Genomic DNA, 21,224 nt, shown 5'->3' on the forward strand with positions numbered 1-21,224 from the left:
TGTTATTTCCGAGGCTCTTGCTTGAGACCCGGCCCTAAGGAAGGGTTTAGCACTTTTTAGGCTCTCATAGCATCAAGAAGAAAATCAGAGCTAACAGCAGCTACAAGATCTAGGCCAAATCATAGAATCATAGAATAGTCAGGGTTGGAAAGGACCTTAAGATCACCCAGTTCCAACCCCCCTGCCATGGGCAGGGACACCTCACACTAAACCATGGCACCCAAGGCTCTGTCCAACCTGGCCTTGAACACCGCCAGGGATGGAGCATTCACAACCTCCCTGGGCAACCCATTCCAGTGCCTCACCACCCTCACAGTAAAGAATTTCTTCCTTAGATCCAACCTAAACTTCCCCTGTTTCAGTTTGAACCCGTTACCCTGGGTTCTGTCCCCTTTCATGTCCATTTAGGCTCACAAAACTCCCATCTCTTCCTCCCCTGTGCTTTGAAAGTTGTTTTGCACTGAGGTAGTCAGTGATGGAGAAACTTGTTTGGGGCTGATGATGGGAAAGCCAAGCAAAGAAACTCTTTTCTTCATCCCTCCATGGGGCTGTGTTGTCTCTCCCGATGACCTGTTTCTCGTAAAGCTAAAACTGAGCTTTGAGGGGTCACCGCCATCCCATTGCTCCAGTCTGGCTGGAAGAACACAGCAGGTTCCTGCCTCCCACCCTCCGCCGTGACCTTCCCCAGGCATCGCATGGAGACCCATGTGCCGAAGCCAAACGTGACTGGAGACAAGGCTGGATTGTTTCCCTGTAAACAGCCTGCTCTCTGTCTCCACTGCCTCCGAGGGCTCCAGCCCCGATGCCTCGTGCCAAAGGGCAGCGGGATGGGGGGGATGCATGTGTTTGGTGTGCATGTGTGTGCCTGGGTGTTCCTGGAAGCCACAGGAAGGTGGGGGACCTCCTCTGAGGGGTTGCTCTGCAGCCTCTCTGCTGTAGGTGAGTGGTTCTGGGTGTGCAGTGGTGCTCTGGCTGCTCTGCAGCCCCTCGACCTGGGAATCCTGTGGGGCTGGAAGGCCCCATGGTGCAGGGGAGCTGCTGGGGTATGGGGCATGCAGGGACACGGGTCAAGGGGATGGGTTGCAGTAGGAGTCAGGCACCCCAAAACTGAGGATTTAAAGTCAGCATCCCCTGGTGTGTGGTTGAATGAGTGAAACTCTGCATTTGCACAGGGCAGGAGTAGGATCCTCATCCCTTTCCTCCCTCTCATAACTGCCTTCTGCTGGATTTATGAGGGGCCACAAGGAGCAGTGATGGCATCTATAGAGAGACAGGTGCTGCCCTGAGCACTGTCCCATAATTATCCACTTATCAGCATGCTCCATGGTTTTAACTCAAGCAAACAAGCACCATCAAAAGAAAAGCAGGTAGAGGTCAGGAGATACCCAAAGCCATGGTCTGCTCCCACTGGGAATTATCACAGCCACCCTCTTGGGGTGGACATGAATTTTATGTGTGGCATGAGACCTGGATCATTTAATGCACTCATATTGACATAAGCAAGGCTTCTCCAGTAGGCTAGGCTATACCAGAGCCTGGGAAAAAGAACCCAGCTGTGCAAACCGCTTAGTTTGTCCAATGTGATCATTTTGGTTTCCTTGGTTTGCTGTGAGCCCCTGGGGAACCCATGTCCCTGCCTGATGACAGTGACCTCCTTCAAAACATGCTTTGAGCCACATAGGCTCATAGAATCCCAGCCTGGGTTGGGTTGGAAGGGACCTTAAAGCTCCTCCAGCTCCAGCCTCTGCCACGGGCAGGGACCCCTTCCAGTGGAGCAGCTTGCTCCAAGCCCCTGTGTCCAACCTGGCCTTGAACACTGCCAGGGATGGGGCAGCCACAGCTTCTCTGGGCACCCTGTGCCATATATATAAAGTATCTTGAATTGCTGTGCTCTTATCAAGTCTTCTTGACTTTTTCAGGTTATATCACAGACTCTCAGAGGCTGAAACTTCCCTTTAGCAGCTGCTTTGCAACTTCAAGATGCTCCGACTGCAGTGATTGAGATGATGGAGACAACTTGCAGAGTGCTGAGATTTGGGCAAGGAAACCTGCAGCCAGCTCCGAATCAAGGGCAAAAGTAATGCTGCAAAATATCAATGTAATATTTCCCAATATCACAGCAAAGAGGCTCCAGTTCTGCCTCGCTGCTCCTTGCAGGGCAATACAGCTTTCCCTATTATTATTTAAATCTAGATGGAATTTACTCCTTCCCAACCAGACTTAATGCTATTGACACTTACTTGGCAGTCGATCCAGGGGCAGAAAAGGTGGTGAAAATCTCTCCAGCCCCAAATTCCCTGGAATGACTTTGCAGCCCTGGCTCTACTCCTTTATCACACCCACTCCTGCATTACCTAAGAGGACAGTTAGGCTTGTGGTGTACCAAAGCCACAAAAAGCAGTGAATTAACGTGTTAGCTTGAGTCAATAGAGCAGGTTGTAATTAGGATCTGGCAAACTTGCCCTGTTAACATAATAGCACACCTCCTCTGCTGTAAACCTTCAGCCAGAGCTAGAATGGGAGAAAGGGGACTTATCTGTCTGCCTGCCTGCTGTCCTCCAGCTTTCTGCTCACTGCCCTCATTCTTTGAAGGCCAAATTTATCTGTTTTGGTGAATTTCTGCCCTGTTGCACAAGGCATTTTGGTGTTAATGCAGGTCTATGAGGTGGCAGGTCCTCAGCTGCCAGCTCTGCGCAAGGTGGGGGGAAAGCCCTGGGCCGTGACCTTGCGATGCTGTTAGAGCCATGACCACCCATCCATGCGGTATGGACCATGTTATACATCAGTCTGTTCTCAGGAGCACTTTTTCCCATTATTTACTTGTTGTGGAAACTACAACTCTACCAAGACAGGAAAAAGTAACTTCAGGGAGCACCTCATGGAGGGATGATGTTATTCCAGTGCTTGTGCCCCTCGTCAGGTGCTGTTCTGGGGAACAAGAAGGAAGGGATGTGCTGGGATGAGGGCCACAAGGATGAGCAGGGACTGGAGCACCTCCCGTATGGAGACAGGCTGAGAAAGTTGGGGCTGTTCAGCCTGGAGAAGAGAAGGCTGCGTGGAGACCTCAGAGCAGCTTCCAGTGTCTGAAGGGGGCCTACAAGGATGCTGGGGATGGACTCTTCATCAGGGACTGCAGTGACAGGACAAGGGGTAACGGGTTCAAACTGAAACAGGGGAAGTTTAGATTGGATCTAAGGAAGAAATTCTTTACTGTGAGGGTGGTGAGGCACTGGAATGGGTTGCCCAGGGAGGTTGTGAATGCTCCATCCCTGGCAGTGTTCAAGGCCAGGTTGGACAGAGCCTTGGGTGCCATGGTTTAGTGTGAGGTGTCCCTGCCCATGGCAGGGGGTTGGAGCTGGATGATCTTAAGGTCCTTTCCAACCCTAACTACTCTATGATTCTGTGATTCTACTACAGATGTGGAATTCAGTGTCAAAAGCAGGACGTGTGGAATTGGCTTCTGATGAAAACTCCTTTTCCCTTTAAAAGGGAAGGAAAATAAATCCTTGCTGTGCTTTAGAGACATGTATAAAATGTAATTAAATTGGGTTTTGAGTGGAGGTGTCCTGGGTTCAGTAGCAGTAGTCAGTTTTTCTCCTTCTTAGTAGCTTTTGCAGCACTGTGTTTTTGACTTTCGGCCTGGGAATGGAGCTGATAACAGCGATGTTTAGACTGACCAAGGACTTTGTGAGTCTCATGCTCTGCCAGGGAGGAGGAGAAGCCGGGAGGAAGCAGGGACAGGACACCTGACCCAAACTAGCCAGAGGTATTCCATACCACAGCACGTCATGCCCAGGGATGTAGAACTGAGAGTCCCCGGAAGGGCTGGATCATGGCAGGGTAGGGGTGAGGTACCGGTCAGTGAGCGGTTGTATTCTCTTGCTTGTTATTTCCTTTATCATTATTACTATTAGTGGTAGCAGTAGTGATTTGTGTTATACCTTAGTTATTAAACTGTTCTTATCTCAACCCGTGGGAGCTGCATCCTTTTGATTCTCCTCCCCGTCCCTCCAGGAGCGGAGGGAAGAAAGGTGGGGGGGGAAGTGGACTTCATGGTTCTGATTTACGGCCTGGGCTTAAACCACGACAGGAGGGAAGTCATCATTCACTTTAAAAATCACACTTTTTTCCTCCACCATATTCTGCCTGGCTCCGCTGCCACCAGCAGAAAACAGTTCTAAAGCTGTGGGCAACAAAAAGAAGAAAAGTCATCAACGCACTTCACATGGTTAAGGAAGTGAATTCGCTGCCTGGTTTCCCTCTGCTTGTTTTCCCAATGGGAATGAGAAACCTTACAATAATTAAGTTTCATACTGGGGAAGCAAGTGAAATGCTGCTTCTCTATGAGCTCCATCCCCATGGAGTTTATGAGTGAGATGAAACCATTGCCATCTCAGGTGAGACTAAGAGAGGAGGGGACTCAGTAAATCAGCTCATGCCCTGCTCTATCAACACAGTGTTCACTCTTCCAGCTGAAGGATCTCTCGCTCTGATCACTAAACCTCCTCCTCTTTTAGCTCTATGGGATGATGTGCCTCTTACCTGCCACGCCTTGAGGAAGGTTAACTTTGAGATGCAGCACTTACTGCAGGTGATGAAAACCAACTTGAAGTGAACCTTAAGGCCAATGAAACAAAAAAGTCTCTCTGAGATTGATCCTCTTTCCTCCTGGGTAATTTCTTTGGCAAGGAAAAAGCTACTTCCCTGTGATTAAAGGAACTCGTGGCACTGGTCCCCCATCTCCCCCTGCCACCTCCTGGGACCACAAAGGGTCTGGGATGCTGCTAACCCACCATTAAGCACTCGCTGGTGTCAGATGGCTGGAAATATTGTGCACAAACACAGCCCAGAACATTATCCTGGCAGGAGCACATTCCAAGGGAATCCCATCAGTCTGGTACACTGGGGTTTCTCCTGAGCCAGGGTAAGTGTGTGGCTCTCCTCCTCCCTCTCCTGCATCTACCACTGCATTCCCGTGTGTTCTCTACCTCCTTCTCCTCTCCCTTTGGTTATCAGCCTGGGTTTGACCAGGTTTATGTTATGTAGAAACTGGCATGGGGTGGGAAGTTGTTCAATCATTAATGTGGCTTTTATTTCATACATTTTAATGCCATCTCTTCTCCTTTTCCTGGTTCTCTTTTCAGTCTACTCACAAGGGAGGGAATTCCTCCCCCCCCAGCACCCTCAAGCACTGGTGTTTCAATGGGGATAGAGAGCCTCAAGTTCCCATTTTCCTGCCCCCCAAAAGCAAAATGCACAAATTGCCAAAGGAGAAATAGGACTGGATCCCACCTACCAGATCCGGGGAGGATGTTGAAGAAATCAGTCCCTTTCCCAAGCAGGCAAGGACATCTTCACCTTCCTTCAGCCTGGCCCCAAAGTGACCACAAGGTGTCCTACAGGCACTGTGCTGTGGGTCTGGGTGCTGTAGGTTTAACAGAGACAGCACCTCTGGACTTCCAACCTCAGAAATCAGAGCATAAAGACTTGGCCTCCATCCTTCAGGTGGGATTGACCTTCCTGGTTTTAGCCCTTGAAAATTAGGGTGCTCATCCATACTGGTTTTCTAGGCTCCTTCATAAGATCCCAGCTTGGACTTGAAGCCTAATCAGTGGAGAGTTTGTCTGACCACCCATATACACCTGCAGCAGACAGGTAAGCACCATGCAGGGTTTCTTTCCTGTGTTATGTGAGGGGTATTGCATTGCCTGCTCCATCACCGAGATCAAATGGATCTCCTTGAGGTGCTCATGCTCTGGACAAGTGAAGTCAGGGCGATTCCACCCTTCTCCTCATCATCTTCAAGGCAACAGCTCAGCAGGAACTAGTGAAAAGCTTCTCAGTTCCCAACACCAAAATCCCATCTTCTTGCAGTGCCCACCTCTCCTGTCCAAGCTCTTACTCACACTTCATCAGGGAGCCCAGGACTGGCCTCCTCTCTTGGTGCTCACCCTGAATCCTGATGGTATAAAGTGCACCTTCATTTCACTTTATTTGTCCTGCTCTTCTGCTTCAAACCCTACTTTGCAGACCCAACCAGACACGAGCTCACTGGTAACAGTGCAAGAGTGGGGCTCACCACATGGCCCCATACATGTCACCTTCAGTGGCTGTAGGGTGCATAGAGCTCTTGAAAAATGTTTGTTCTTGTGGGTGGTAATAATAGTAATAATAATAGTAATAATAATAACAACAGCAACAACGACAACAATATAAAATAAAATAACTTACAATAAATTTAATATTAACATTAAATAAATACATAAATAATTTAATAATACTAAAAATTAGTAAAGCTGGGGGGCTCTGAACATGGGATCCATCTACATTCAAAGCACACAGTATCATTTGTAGTGTCATCTGTGCCAGCTTGGATGGGGATTAGAGCAACCTGCCCTAGTGGAAGGTGTCCCTGCCTGTGGGATGAGCTTTAGTGTCCCTTCAACCCAAACCAGTCCATGATTCTATGAATATGATCCAGGCATTAGAGTTTGACTGATCTTCAAATTCAACGCCTGTATGGACTGAATACTCCAATGATGTAGCTGGAGATGCCCACTGCTGCAGACATGGACGTAGGTTAGGAGTAGATACGTTCATGTGAGTGAGCTTTACAGCAGGAGCAGGGGGAGGAGGCTCTGTGACCACTACGACTTCCTCCATGGTGTGTTTCATCTCCAAAGCGTGAGACGGCAGCTGTGAGCAGAGCTATTATCACTTGCTGCTAATTTATAGCCCAGGGCTGATCCCTAAATTCCTAAAAGCAAGGGGTTAGGATGATTGATGTGCTGGGAACAGGCACGTGCTGGTGCAGAGAGCTTTTATCATAATTACAGGTGTAAAATGTCAGTCTCCATCATTTTTCAAAGCAATTGCACAGATTTCAGTTCTCTTCAAAATGAGCCAAGCATTTTATGTGTGAATTCAGAGTATTAAATATGGAGCTGACTGACAGTCCTGCAAGCTCCGTATCCCAAAAACCACACTTGCCCAACACCAGTAGGGCCTGATCAGTCCCAGGGAGGGGGTTTTGTTGCTGGTGTTCCTGAATGGCTCTGCCCGTGTTTCCCAAAATGATTCCAACCAGCCTGGGTGGCTTTTCCACTGGGATAAATCACACAGCGGATTAGGAACTCACACCCCATGTGCTGGTGAGCGAAGAAGCTCTCAGACCAATGTCAGATAGGGCCTTGTTACTGAGAGTTAAAGCATCCAAGTGCTCAAGGGGTCTGCATTGAGTCCTTTGAAGGAGACTTGGAGTCAGGAACTAGCAGGGACTTAAAAACTGCATCAGAAGGAAAGGGTATGGGTCAGATCCATATTGCCAAGGAAACAGGTTTTGCTGTTTATGCCCATGTGGAGGCTTGGAGAGCTCAAAGTTCACTCAGGTTTTGGATGCTCCTGATCCCTGCAATGCAGCCGCTCCTTTGCTGTAGTGCTGTTGACCATGCCAGTTCACTTTCTCACATTTCCAGTATCTGAAGGGGGCCTACAAGGATGCTGGGGAGGGACTCTTCATCAGGGACTGCAGTGACAGGACAAGGGGTAACGGGTTCAAACTGAAACAGGGGAAGTTTAGATTGGATCTAAGGAAGAAATTCTTTACTGTGAGGGTGGTGAGGCACTGGAATGGGTTGCCCAGGGAGGTTGTGAATGCTCCATCCCTGGCGGTGTTCAAGGCCAGGTTGGATGAGGCCTTGGGTGCCATGGTTTAGTGTGAGGTGTCCCTGCCCATGGCGGGGGGGTTGGAACTGGCTGATCTTAAGGTGCTTTCCAACCCTGACTATTCTGTGATTCTATGATTTCAACTCACCCACCATTTGGGAAAATAAGGCAGAAATAAACCGCTTCCAGGGGTCTGATAAATTCACCTCAATTTGCACAGGGCGGTGGTTGAAAACCCCAGTGTTAGATAGGTGATGATGGTGAAGTTCCTTATCCTCTTTTGCTACTGCTTCCTTTTGCAAGTGGGTATTTCTCTACCTCACGGAAGAAATATGTGAAAGACTTTGATTTCTGGAGCTGAGAACCATGCCTATGCTTACAGAAGATAGTTAATCCAGTCCTGGCTCTGGTAGCAAGGATTATAGCCTCCTCTGAAGCAGTCCTGAAGTCATATAAAAACCTCATAAAATAAAAATGTTAAAAGCCCCAAACAAAGCCCTTTATTTATTGTTTGTGTGCAATTAGGAGCCTGGCAGGGAAAAAAAGCATTACTCCTCAGGAAATTACCTTCTGAAAATCAGGTTAAAAACAGACAGCTTGCTAAGAGCTTGTGAATGGACACCTTCCAAAGCCCATCTTCTGTGCCAAAGTATTTCATTCCCAACACGCAAGAGAGAGCAGCCTGCTTGATAGAGCTGAGGGTAGGGAGGAGATACCCATCCATCAATATTATAACACTGGTGCATTATCTCAGTGACTGGTGGGGGGGGCTCCGGAGTGATAAACAGTGATTTATTGGTCACCAAGGGATGTTTTCCATTAAAGTGCTGTTAGATCCTGAATAGGAAGCCTATCAAATGGTGTCGTGGCTGTCTGTAGCTGTCCTCCCCCAGTGACTTTTGGATGGGGAGGGAGTTTCTCAGCAGTTAGAGACAAGCCAAGTCCCATTGTCATTGTCACTAATACAGCTTTGTGCATTCACGCTGGAGGAGGCTTTGAGTAACTCATGAGCTGGAGCACAGACAGTTCATTTGCCCAGAACTGGGGTTTGTGAGTCCAGGTCCCTCCATAAGAGCTGGGCAGGTCCTGAGAGTCTGTTAAACAACACCTGTGTGCCCAGCCTGGTTTAAAACAGAACTTATCTTGTCTAGATTCTCTGAGGCTTCATGAAGGGTAAGTTTTAACCTTTTCCATTAGCTGATACAGTAAGTTATCTTTATCCTGACCTACGGCTGATTTTCACGACTCTCACATGGACAGCATGCTCTGGAGACACCCTAAAAAGCTGAGTGAGACTGGAGAAGAATCAATCATAGAATCAACCAGGTTGGAAAAGACGTTTAAGATCATCAAGTCCAACTGTTACCTCAGCACTGCCAAGTCCATCACTAAACCATGTCATTAAGGGCAGGGGTAGAGACACAACATACACACAACAGTATGTTCACATCAACTCTGAATCCCTGCGAGGTGCTGAAGATACTTGGGCCCATTAAATCCTTTAATAAACTCTTCAGCCTAGATTTGGCATCCTAAGCCAGGTTCACCTGGTTCTAATAGATCCTAACTTTCTTTCCCTCTGTTTTATACCATATTTCTATCCTGATGTTCCCAGTGTGTTTAGCAATTTTTAGTGTTCCTCCTGGGCTGATGTCTTTGCATCAATGTCAAGAAGCCAAAATCCTCTTACACACTTCCCTTTTATCTTTTCCCTTACCACACACAGACCTCATGTATGCCAGTCCATCTTTACTGGTTTTATGTGGCTTTTCCCTGAAATCCCTGATGAAAAGTCCTGATCTTATTATGAACCAGATACCACCATCCTCAGATGGCACTAGGACACAGTGGAACCCAGGTGAGTTGATGGTATGAGGGTCCTGGGCAGATGAAGGTGACAGATCCTGCCATTCCCAGTGTGATACTGGAACACCAATGGTCCAGGTTATTCCCATGAGCTGGCCTCAGTGGTCCCAGGACTTGCTGTTTTCTCCAGTGAGGAATGAAGGTAACTCCTGTGTCTGCACAGCCCTGCTCTGGCCACCCCGCCATGAAGATCAGAACCAAACCACATAAGGAACAACAGAAACAGCAGCCCCACCATCTACACACCATGGCCCAGACCGCCCCAACAGATCAGTTTTTGTGGCAAAGACAATCTGTGTATGCTGTAAGGTTTTATATCCAGCCCAAATGGGGGATGCTGCAGACTGGATCCAAATTCCAGAGCTGTGATTTGTTCCATTTTCTTCCAAGCTACTGCATGACCTTGGGCTTGCCATTTAAACTTCAACAGGGGAAGTTCAGGTTGGATCTAAGGAAGAAGCTCTTCCCTGTGAGGGCGCTGAGGCGCTGGCCCAGGGTGCCCAGAGAAGCTGTGGCTGCCCCATCCCTGGCAGTGCTCAAGGCCAGGTTGGACACAGGGGCTTGGAGCAAGCTGCTCCAGTGGAAGGGGTCCCTGCCCGTGGCAGGGGTTGGAGCTGGATGTTCTTAAGGTCCTTTCCAACCCAAACCATCCCAAGATTCTATGATTCCTACTGTAGGTGCTTCTCCAGCTTTTGCTTTTATCATTGCAGATGTGAGCAAAGATGATTCCTGAACTCTGCTGAATTGCAGGCTCTCACCCCCAGGTTGTCACTGGTGTATATGAGTCCTGCTTTAGATCCACTAAGCCTACTCATGTAAGTATCCTCAGGGTTTACAGTAGCCATGCGATGTTGCTTTAATTATTATATCCTGGATTAGAAATTCTTGGAGTAAAACCCTGTTCAGCTGCCTGTTCTTGCGTAATGACAGTATCCTGTTAATAGCCACTTATTTGGATTTATTAAAAACCAAAAATCCAAAAAACCACCCCAAAACCATGGTCAATATTTCCCTTTTACTAGAGCAGCCAGTATTCCAAGGCAGATGTTTCTCAGAATTCATCTGAGTGGCTTTCAACTGTTTCCACCCAGGAAGGTCCCGCTGTAAACTAGAAAAACAGAGAAAAAATACAAGAAAGAAAGGCAAAAAGCAGGAAAGAAATAAAATTAAAACTTTGGGGACTCTTTTCCCATCAGCATTGTGAAATCCCGTTGTCATCTACCACTAGAGGAGACTACAGCGGGCTGGAAAATGTCTGCGTCTTGTCTTTGCCCTTGTACAATCTCAGCTTTTTGCTGTTCAAAACCTGTCAGGAAAGGAGAGGAAAGCTTTTGTTTTTCTGACAGCAATATTGTGTTTTCCCACCACCAGACACAACAGAGCCAACAAACCGCCTGATTCCATGAGACAACCCATTCTTTTTGAACCTATTAACATATCGAATGGGAAATGTGATCAACTTAACGCTCCCCAAATGTATTTATTATGTTTAATGAGGCCATTGACCCCTGCCTGAGAACCTGTGATCAAACATAACATAGGTTCCTGCTGTGTTTGTCTGTGACCACCCCTTGGAGACAGGGATAAAAAGGGCAACCAGTGCTCAAGCTGAGTGGAGAATGCTTTCCATTCCTTCAAAAGCTTTCAGGAGTTTCCTCACTTGGTCAAATCCATGATTTGGAAGCTCACAGCATTCATACTGGGGTAAATCTCAGGTTTCTCATCACCTTCATGCCCCAGTGATGCCTATTTGTGGCTAAGGGCTTGAGTAGTTGGGCAGGAAATTGCATTTATTCTGTGGGACAAACCTGCTTCCATCCTCCATTGCTCCATGTCATGTCAGGTCCTGCTGAGACATGACACATCATCTGTTCAAGACTATAGTGGGTCTTCCTGGTGGACATGCAGTCAATACTGCAGAATGGCATCCCTGATCGGAGTGGGTGAAGACTAGGATGCACAATATGAAATAATGAGTGATGTAGAGAAAGGCATCTAGAAACTATTCCCTTGTAGCAAGGGGGGAAACGTCAGTCAATAAAAGGGACATAGGGAAGGAATTTACTTGTGTTCAATATGATCTGAAAGGGGCCCACAGGGATGCTGGGGATGAACTCCTCATCAGGGACTGTAGTGACAGGACAAGGGGTAACGGGTTCAAACTGAAACAGGGGAAGTTTAGATTGGATCTAAGGAAGAAATTCTTTACTGTTAGGGTGGTGAGGCACTGGAATGGGTTGCCCAGGGAGGTTGTGAATGCTCCATCCCTGGCAGTGTTCAAGGCCAGGTTGGACAGAGCCTTGGGTGCCATGGTTTAGTGTGAGGTGTCCCTGCCCATGGCAGGGGGGTTGGAACTGGATGATCTTAAGGTCCTTTCCAACCCTAACTATTCTATGATTCTATGACTCTATGATATAATTGCTCAGTGCAACTCAGAGTGAATATTTGCCTCTGGAACTGAGAGAGTACACAGGTTGAGATCAGGATGGGGAGGGTGTTCACAGGATCAACAAGAAATCCAGTGCTCTGGAAGGACCAAATTCCTTTAGAAATGAAGTCAAATGGCACTCAGTACAGTAGAGGACAGGTAAGAGGTCCTTGTCCTCCACTGCTTGGGGAATGTGGGAATGCTGCATTGCATTTGCCAACACAACAACCTGTCTCAAGGCACCAGATTTCAAAAAGAACTGAAAGAAGCCCCAAATGAAGGTCATGATGAGTAACTCCTCAGGTCCAGAGAGCTTCCTAACGTAATGGAGCTATAATCTGTCTCTGTAAACACACCGGTGACCTCTTTGCTCTTTTCAGAACTAAGAAACTCTTCGTCCCTCCCCTGCCTGAGCCATCCACGTCCCTGGAACATTCTTGTTTAGTCTCCTGAAATGTTATTAGCAACCTCAGCAACAGAGAGCCATAAATCCCTGCATCCCCCTGAACTTTACTGCACTCCAAACTGTTTGGATATTCAGTATCAACAAATCATCCCGATAAATATGATTTCTTTGATGGCATTTCATCAAAATAGTTTACGACTCTGACATTTGGAGCTGGGATTTACAGCAGCTGCAGCTTGCGCGAGGCAGGCGGTCACCTCATTGAAATTCACCTAAGGAAGAAGAAAGGCAAAGCCAACAACCTTGCAGCAGCTCCTCGGGCTGACTTTAAAGAGATTCTTCCTTATCCTTCCCACACTTTCTTGGATAAGGCAGGAGTTTGGGGATCCACAAAACAAACATGAGCTTTGGCTCGTCCTAATCTATACAATAATGGGTCAGGCCTCCAGCTATGATATAGTCATAGAGTCATAGAATGGTTTAGGTTAGAAGAGACCTTAAAGCTCCTCCAGCCCCAATCCCTGCCACGGGCAGGGACACCTTCCACTGGAGCAGCTTGCTCCAAGCCCCTGTGTCCAACCTGGCCTTGAACACTGCCAGGGATGGGGCAGCCACAGCTTCTCTGGGCACCCTGGGCCAGCGCCTCAGCACCCTCACAGGGAAGAGCTTCTGCCTGAGGTCTAATGTATATGTCCTATAATGTATATGTCAGCATTTGGCAGTAGTTGTAAGCCTGTGATTGCAGTGGTGACCTTCTACCAACTTCATACTGACGAGTTAGAAATGGCAACCTTCTGGACCCTGATCTTTTCTTCCAGGTTATACAAAAAGTTGTTTTACCACTTCCTTCAATGGGAAAAGGGCTCATCTAGTTTGTGTATGTCTCTTGCTGGACTGAACTGCTTCTTCATTGAGAGGATCTGAAAACACCTGAGACACAAGAGGGAAACTTTGCGTTAGACGAAGTGCTTCTGATAGAGAGATGGATTTAGTGCCACTGAGAAAAAGCACGGGTGGCATCTCTAGAATACGTATAAACTCTTGAATCTGGTGTTCAAAACCTGCTCTGCGCAGGTAAGGAGGAAGGTTGGGAAGTGGAGATTTGGCCACAAAAGAAGAGAAGAAAGTAGCTTTGTTTAAATGCTCAAAGAAGTCTAAGAAGGAAGGTGATCTATTCTATACATGATTGCTGACAGCAGCCTCAGCAAAAGGATAGCTATTAGGTTACAAGACAAAAGGACACCTGGGGTGGACTGGCCATGAACCAATCACCACAGCAGTGGAACTCTGGAATAGCCTCTCACTAGGAAATACAGGGACAACAGAAGGACACTTGTCTGCCTATGAAGGGTTGTGTGTGGTTGGTTTTGTGAAGGAGACAGTGACTGGACTTCATGACTCTGCAGTCCCTGTCAAGCTTTGAAATATTCAGGTTTAAATAATTGGATAAAGGCTCTTCATGCTCAGCTGAGAGGAACTGAGACACTGTGACCACATCTTCAAAGACAGAAAGCCTCTAATTTCAGACTCCAGCTACTTTGGGGTGACCAGGTCTACATGGGTTGGCAAAGACCACGTAGGCAATCCACAACACCAGCCAGAAGTCAGGAGCTGGGACCTTCAGAAATGTGCTGTTATCCAGGACATCATCCTTCGACTTGACTCAAACGCAGGACAATATTCCTGCTCCCATGCTTCCACGAAATACGGAATTCAGGGGGGTGGCCTGGTACATTAGCAGGATTCTCGCCTTGAATATGTGAATACCTTGAAAATATCCACACAGAGAGGAGCTTATCCATCAGAGGTCCTGGTAAGGCAGGGGATTCTTGCTGTACATCATCCCTTTGCATCGCCTACAACAAGCAAGAGTCCTCTTGGTGTCTTTTCCCCCTATAGCCCTGCGCTACAACACGAAATGCATGCTTGAGCCAGCCAGAGTATTTCTTTCCCTGCTGGATAAATCTTCATCCTGATGCCTATAACTTACACCAGAGGCTGATCCTGAGGAAATGCAGCTCTTGGGAAAGGTCAGTTTCGACGAAATAGTTCTTTTTCAATTGCCTTTTAGAAATGGGCTTGTGTAACACGTAACAAAGGGATTTCTCAGGGTCTGTCTCTCGGATCTTTAATCCAGGTCATGACAATATTCTCCATTACAGTATCCTGACTTTAACTTAACCTTTCCAGCTCGCACTGAAATTTCTCCTTCTCCACAAGATGAATTTCTGTGACCCTCAAAGGACCTGCAGTGTAATGCTCAGAGGTCTCCACTTCGCTATTCCCAACTGTCTCGTGCACCAAAACTTCCCAAGAGAGCCACATCTCAGAGAATTCCATGAATGCTGCGATGGGGAAACACAGTCAAAGGCTTTTCGACAGCCGTAGGAATGAATGGAAGCTGCCTTTCCTTTATGTGCAGTCAGTAGCAAAGGGCACAGGAAATGGCACTACTACTTCAGCATTTTATATTCAAAATTTGCTTTATCCTTTTATAAACAGTGTTAATTTTCCCTTTGCTGTACTGTGACCTGCCTGTGCATCAGAACTGTGTACAAGAGAAGGAATAGGGGAGAAAAAGTGAATCTCACAGCAAAATAAAGCAGCTCAAATATTAATGGAGTTGCTATGAATGGTTGATGAAGGCACCTCTGCAGACATCACGTTCTTTGATGGCTGAAGGCTTTCACTTTTGTTCCTATTAAACTAATGAGATCCATATTGCAGCATTTATGGTACTAAGAGCAGAATGATTGACAGGTCTCAGGGCATGTACATCACTGGAAAATCCCTTGTAAGCTGAGGGATTTCTGAAAGGAAGTTTGCAGAGATCTAAATCCTGATGTTGTTCAATGTTTTGAATGTGGATCTACAAATGCATATGAAAACCCCCTGAAAAAGTTACAGGTAAAGTTTCAGTGAACAAATAAAGTCAAGCAATGATGAGGACTGGGCAACCAAACAGAGCCTGAGTTAATAAAACGCATTTTCTTGCTGTGCTGATGCAGTCACACATCTATAAGTGTAAGACAGGCAAGACGGCCACAACCAGGGAATGACAGACCAAGAAACAGCAGCTCATTACAGGATTGAAGGGTCAGAGAGGATTGGAAGCACAACACAAGCTCCTGTTGCAACCAAATCATAGCCAAGACTAATGGCACCCTTAAAAGCAATGACTCAGAGCAGAGAGCACAGTCTGGCGAGACAGGCGCTGGGATCTGGTGCACTTACAGGACCAACAAACTTCAGATGCGGTGCCAGAATCAGCGTATTGGTTGGAAATGTCTTTTAGTGAAGCTGGGGTTCACCTTTTCTAACTCATGATGGCTAAAGCTGATGTGAGATGAATCCTGTCTGAGGTGGGTTAGAAAGCTGAAGACTGTAAACACAGAAGAAAGCTGTTTGGCTGGCATTGTGGCATAGGTATGATGTTTCTACAGAGCCTGGGTGATGATAGACCACCCTGGCCAGCAGAGATGAGCGTGTCAAGGCAATGCCAAAATAAGCAAAAGATAAATTACAGATAAATTTATTTGAGAGTAAAGTTTGGACTGAACCCCAAAGGAGAGTGCTCAATTTCCCAGTTCTGGTGAAAAGCAAGCTTGAATGGATATGACATTTGGATCAACAGTGTACTTAGCGAGCCTGAAGCCAGGAGAAATAACATGACTTACAGTATCTGAAAGGGGCCCACAGGGATGCTGGGGATGAACTCCTCATCAGGGACTGCAGTGACAGGACAAGGGGTAACGGGTTCAAACTGAAACAGGGGAAGTTTAGATTGGATCTAAGGAAGAAATTCTTTACTGTGAGGGTGGTGAGGCACTGGAATGGGTTGCCCAGGGAGGTTGTGAATGCCCCATCCTTGGTGGTGTTCAAGGCCAGGCTGGACGAGGCTTTGGGTGGCCTGGTTTAGTGTGAGGTGTCCCTGCCCATGGCAGGGGGGTTGGAACTGGATGATCTTAAGGTCCTTTCCAACCCTAACTATTCTATGATTCTAGGACTGCACATAGTGTTAGGCAAGCCTTTCAACCAGGTGATGCCATGATCCCTGTTGACCTTTCCCTCAGCCAGCAGCTCTTTATGTGTTAGAAGATTCAGCTCTTTCATTTAAAACCATGTTCCCAGACCCACAGACCTGCTGGCTGGACCTGTGCTTCTGTAGCAAACTCCAGACACAACTGGCACGGGAGAAAATTACTCTTCCCTCCACGAACTGTTTGCTAAGTCAGAAGAAGGCGCAGTGATGGGAGCAATAAAATATGGGGTCTAATCTATGCACCTGCTGCAATCTCGCCTCTCTCTTCTGGTACAGGCAGCCTGGGCGTGATTTACGGCCATGATTTATGTCTCCTTTCCACACCGTGGATGCTTGTGCACTCTCCTTGAAGCAATCTAAGCTGAGCATGATATGAAAAAGGAGAGACTGCGTCGTATTTCTGTCAGGCTGCTTGTCAGACAGATCCAAAAGGCAAACTCTGGTGAGCTGAGCTTCCTTTCGCTTTAATCCTAGGGGAGTTTCAGCTCAAAGTGCCTTTCTGTAACTCTCTGAAGGGAGGATGAGGGCAGTGAGTCTCCTGAAGCGAGTACACAGTCTGTGCTTTGCCTTTAGACTTTGAGATTAGGGTATGAGGATTTGCTTATTTTACTTAATAATGTAGATCTAGCAAAGGCAGAAGAGATGAAGCTGTGCTTTGCCCTTTTCCATTTCATGGTTCCGCCTCATAAAGAGGAAAGCGAAGAGTTAACCCTACTTATAGCAAACCAGTCTTGTTTCTTAGCTGCAGGACTGAGATGAGGGCACAAGGCTGAGATTCCGGCATCACCAAACACTGCCGCCTTAATAGATCTTTGTCATCGTTTCACCTTATCTCAGAGGAGACGCGGACCAAATGATGCTGGACTGACGATCATAGCCTGATTTGGATTGGAAGGGACCTTAAAGCTCATCCAGTTGCAAACCCCTGCCACCAAGCAGGGACCCCTTCCACTGGAGCAGCTTGCTCCAAGCCCCTGTGTCCAACCTGGCCTTGAACACTGCCAGGGATGGGGCAGCCATAGTTTCCTTGGGCAGCCTGTTCCAGCGCCTCAAGTGTGCATCTCAAACATACTGGAACTCAAGGCTCACAATAATCACTCCATGATGACCACAGCTCAGAATGAAGCCGACAGCTCATTAGACAAGAACATGTAGGCAATTAATGTTCAGTTCAGTTGACAATTGTAACCCGATGGCTGCCTGAAACACTGTGGGCTGTCCTAAGTGAATAGTTCTCATAGCTGTTTAATTAACGATAAACAGACCTTTTGTTGTCGCTGCTGTTTAAAAATCAAAGAAGGAAAAAAACAGTGTGGATTTCCCTTGCCACATGTACAAAACGCATTCTGGAGGGCCAGCACTAACAACCTTGGTGACAAAGCACATGTCCATTGCTTCATCCTTTCATTCCCAAAGCATGAGACGGGAAGTGAAGCATGGTGTATGATCTTGTCATGAGAGCCTGGGAAGCATCCAGCCCAAGAGAAGCTGCTCCAAATGGGCTGGAAGAAAAACTCAGGCAGAGCTTGCGTGCTCTGCCCGTGGTTTCAGAAGTGCCGACATCTCCTGGAAGCTCTTGACTCAGATCATTGTTCTGCCTTTCTGATGCTTCATCAGATGTTTCCTGCATTGCTCTTCTTGATTGTAATCCATTTTTGACCAAGGACATGTGTTTGTAAAGAAGCTCTCCAATAACTCTGCCTTTTGCTTTTCTGCATTTCCAAACATGCATATCCCAATCCCTCTCTCAGCAATGTCCTGGTGCATCCAGTAGACTCGTCCCACACATACAGAATCATAGAATGGTTTGGGTTGGAAAGGAGCTTAAAGCTCCTCCAGTTCCAACCCCTGCCACGGGCAGGGACCCCTTCCACTGGAGCAGCTTGCTCCAAGCCCCTGTGTCCAACCTGGCCTTGAACACTGCCAGGGATGGGGCAGCCACAGCTTCTCTGGGCACCCTGTGCCAGCGCCTCAGCACCCTCACAGGGAAGAGCTTCTGCCTAAGATCTAACCTGAACTTCCCCTCTTTCAGTTTGAACCCATCACCCTTGTCCTATCACTACAGTCCCTGATGAAGAGTCCCTCTCCAGCATCCTTGTAGCCCCCTTCAGACACTGGAAGCTGCTCTGAGGTCTCCATGCAGCTTCTCTTCTCCAGGCTGAACAGCCCCAGTGTTCTCAGACCAATTTTCTCATCACTGAGTATTGCCAACATCTATTTCATCATCACCTTTATAGGTACAAACTCTTCAAACCCACAACCGAGAACACAGGAGGAGTTTGTGAAGTGGTACCCAGCTGTGAAGATCACACAAGAGGCAGGATTGCTGTCCCTTCCTCATCCACCTGCCTTCTCCTTGAGCTTTCCTTTTCTTTCCTCTGTCCATACAAGACTTTCGTAACTTCTTTCGGAACTTCCTGTCCGCCTTCTCCCCCATTTTCAGCAGGAGTTGTTTACCATGTGAAGGTTTCTTGATGGAGTCACTTGGGTACCAATCTGAGACCGCTTCCACCACAGCTGTAAATTTGGATCCCACAACACAAGGGCTGTCATGTGCTCTGCCTCAAAACCAGAGGAAAAACCTTGTCAGAGCCCAAGGGCTTGAAGATCCTTATTTGCCATTTGCCTTATGTCTGGGCACTACACCAGATCTTCAATAGGCACGATGGTGCAAGTGCTGGAGAAGCACTGGGGCATATCTATGTGTTTTGCATAGCTCCAACGAGCCGGATCACCCATGGGACTGGATGTGGAATGTTGTGGAGAAGAAGACAGAGGCCATGTGTTAATCCTGCCCTGTCCCTAAACCCCTGGTTTGTTTATCCTATGGGAGGGTCATTGCAGGGCATTCTGCTTAGTAGAGAAGAGCATGGAGGGCCTCATGAGTTGAGCCCCATCATGCTGAGCCAGCAGGAAAAGCCTTGCTTGCCTTCCAGCCCAGCCACGGCAGCCGAGATGCGTGGCTCTGAATCCCCCCTCTCTTCTTTTCAGGCTTCAGCAGAAAACCCCTCCATTCACGAAGGTTCCTGCTGGCTTCACTCATGTTTTCCCAACACCAACGGGAGTGAACAAGGGCGGGATTTGGAACTACCGGGAGCCAGCCTGGGAGCCAAGCTGATTAAATCCATTGGCCCTGGCCCAAATCCAGTGTGAAACCCCTCCTCCCATGCTCACCTTCCAGAGTCAATGATCCCTTTATCAGGCAGACAAGTTGCTAACTCCCCTCTGGCTCCGACTACTCCAAAATACCTCCAGGGCTCAGAGAGGGGAAGAAGAATACCCCATCTCCATTGAGACCTCAGCGCTGCCTCTTAACTGCTCAGGTTTCCTGCTGAAGTCCTGCCTCTCTTTTATGTTGCTTCAAAACCAAAAGGAATCATTATCATCTCTTTGCTTATATTCCTCTCTGCTCTGGCTCTATTCAGGTGTAATGGGGTTTCTCTGGGAGAAACAGCTGATAACATCACTTCTCAGGCAAAGAGGCTTAACTCTCACCTCGGCAGGTCCACAAGGGTCCTGGCACGGTGGTCGGGCATCCCAAAGCACAACCTGTCTCCCCAGGGATGCGTGCTTTGCAAGGAGCAATGCTTTGGAGGGTAAGTGCACAAAAGCCACCAGAACACAGGGAGCAAACAAGGCCAAAGCTATTAGAGCTTGGAGAGTGCTGCTTATAGGTATCGCTTTCCCCCCTCCCCTGAACGCATAGGAACAAAGAGTTCCATGGAATTTGGATTATTTAACATAGTAAACATTAAGCAACTTGTGGTTGATGTAAATGCATCCTTAATAGGCTGGTGAAATTCCTTGGGACCCGTCCAAGTTCATGTATAACCCCCAGCTCTGTTCTCGCAGACATCGTCCCCCTGCTCCCCTCTGGATGCTTTCCTTAATGCCACAGTAGCAGACGAATGTAATTTGGAGCAGAATAGAGCTGTGAGCTGCATGGGGAGCCCAGTTCCTAGCTCCGGACTTGGTCTCCAATTCACTGTGACCAAGTATCACATGCCTGGGTCCCCATCCTTTGAGCGATGACTGCTGAAATACTTAACTCAAAGTGAGAGAGCTTAAATGTGTGGTGAAAGGCTGGTCCAGGCTACCTTAAAGGTCAATGGCTGGGTTATGCTGGTGGTGGTGAGTCAAATGCATTTGTACTCTAACTACAGGCTTTGTAGGTATAGTGGGAGGGTTTTTGTGGTTGGGACACATGTGAAAGCCCAGGGAGGTGTCCCTGGGACACGTTGGAGGGGAGGCTTTATGAGATGGTTGAGCTGATCCAGCAGCTTGCAGCTGCTGAAGGGCTCCTTGCCACATGGTCCAGCTCCTTCCCTCACACTGACTCTGGCACTCTTTGAACTCCTGCTTTGGCTCCTTTCATTGGCACAGAACTAAACCAGAAAAGAAAGGTCAGTGGCTTTCTGAGAGTTCAGTAAGCACCAGAGCTCCCACAACAGTGCAGATGGGACCAGGAAGAACTGCAGGTTTCTGTTAGAGCATCTTATCTCTCCTCTGAAGCCTCGCCAGCAATTCTGCTGAGACCCTAATCTGGGGAATCCCAATGAGGCTTTCCTGGGAGTTAGAATCTTTAGGATTTGCCTGGTTTAGGGTATACCCTCCAACAGAAAGGTAGGTCCTTCGTGAGGCCTTAGAGGCATCTAGCAACAGGCAGGGCCTGAAAGTTGAGTTCTCAGGTGAAAGCTGAGATTTCAGATTTAGTCAAATACATGATTTTCAGAGGATGATTTCCAGGCTATGAAGGTACTGGGCTGCATGAAGTGTCCTTACAGGTAGCATTACAAACGGGAATGGGAAGAAAAGAC

This window comes from Psittacula echo, assembly GCF_963264785.1.
Source record: "Psittacula echo genome assembly, chromosome: 1".
NCBI lineage: Eukaryota > Metazoa > Chordata > Aves > Psittaciformes > Psittacidae > Psittacula > Psittacula echo.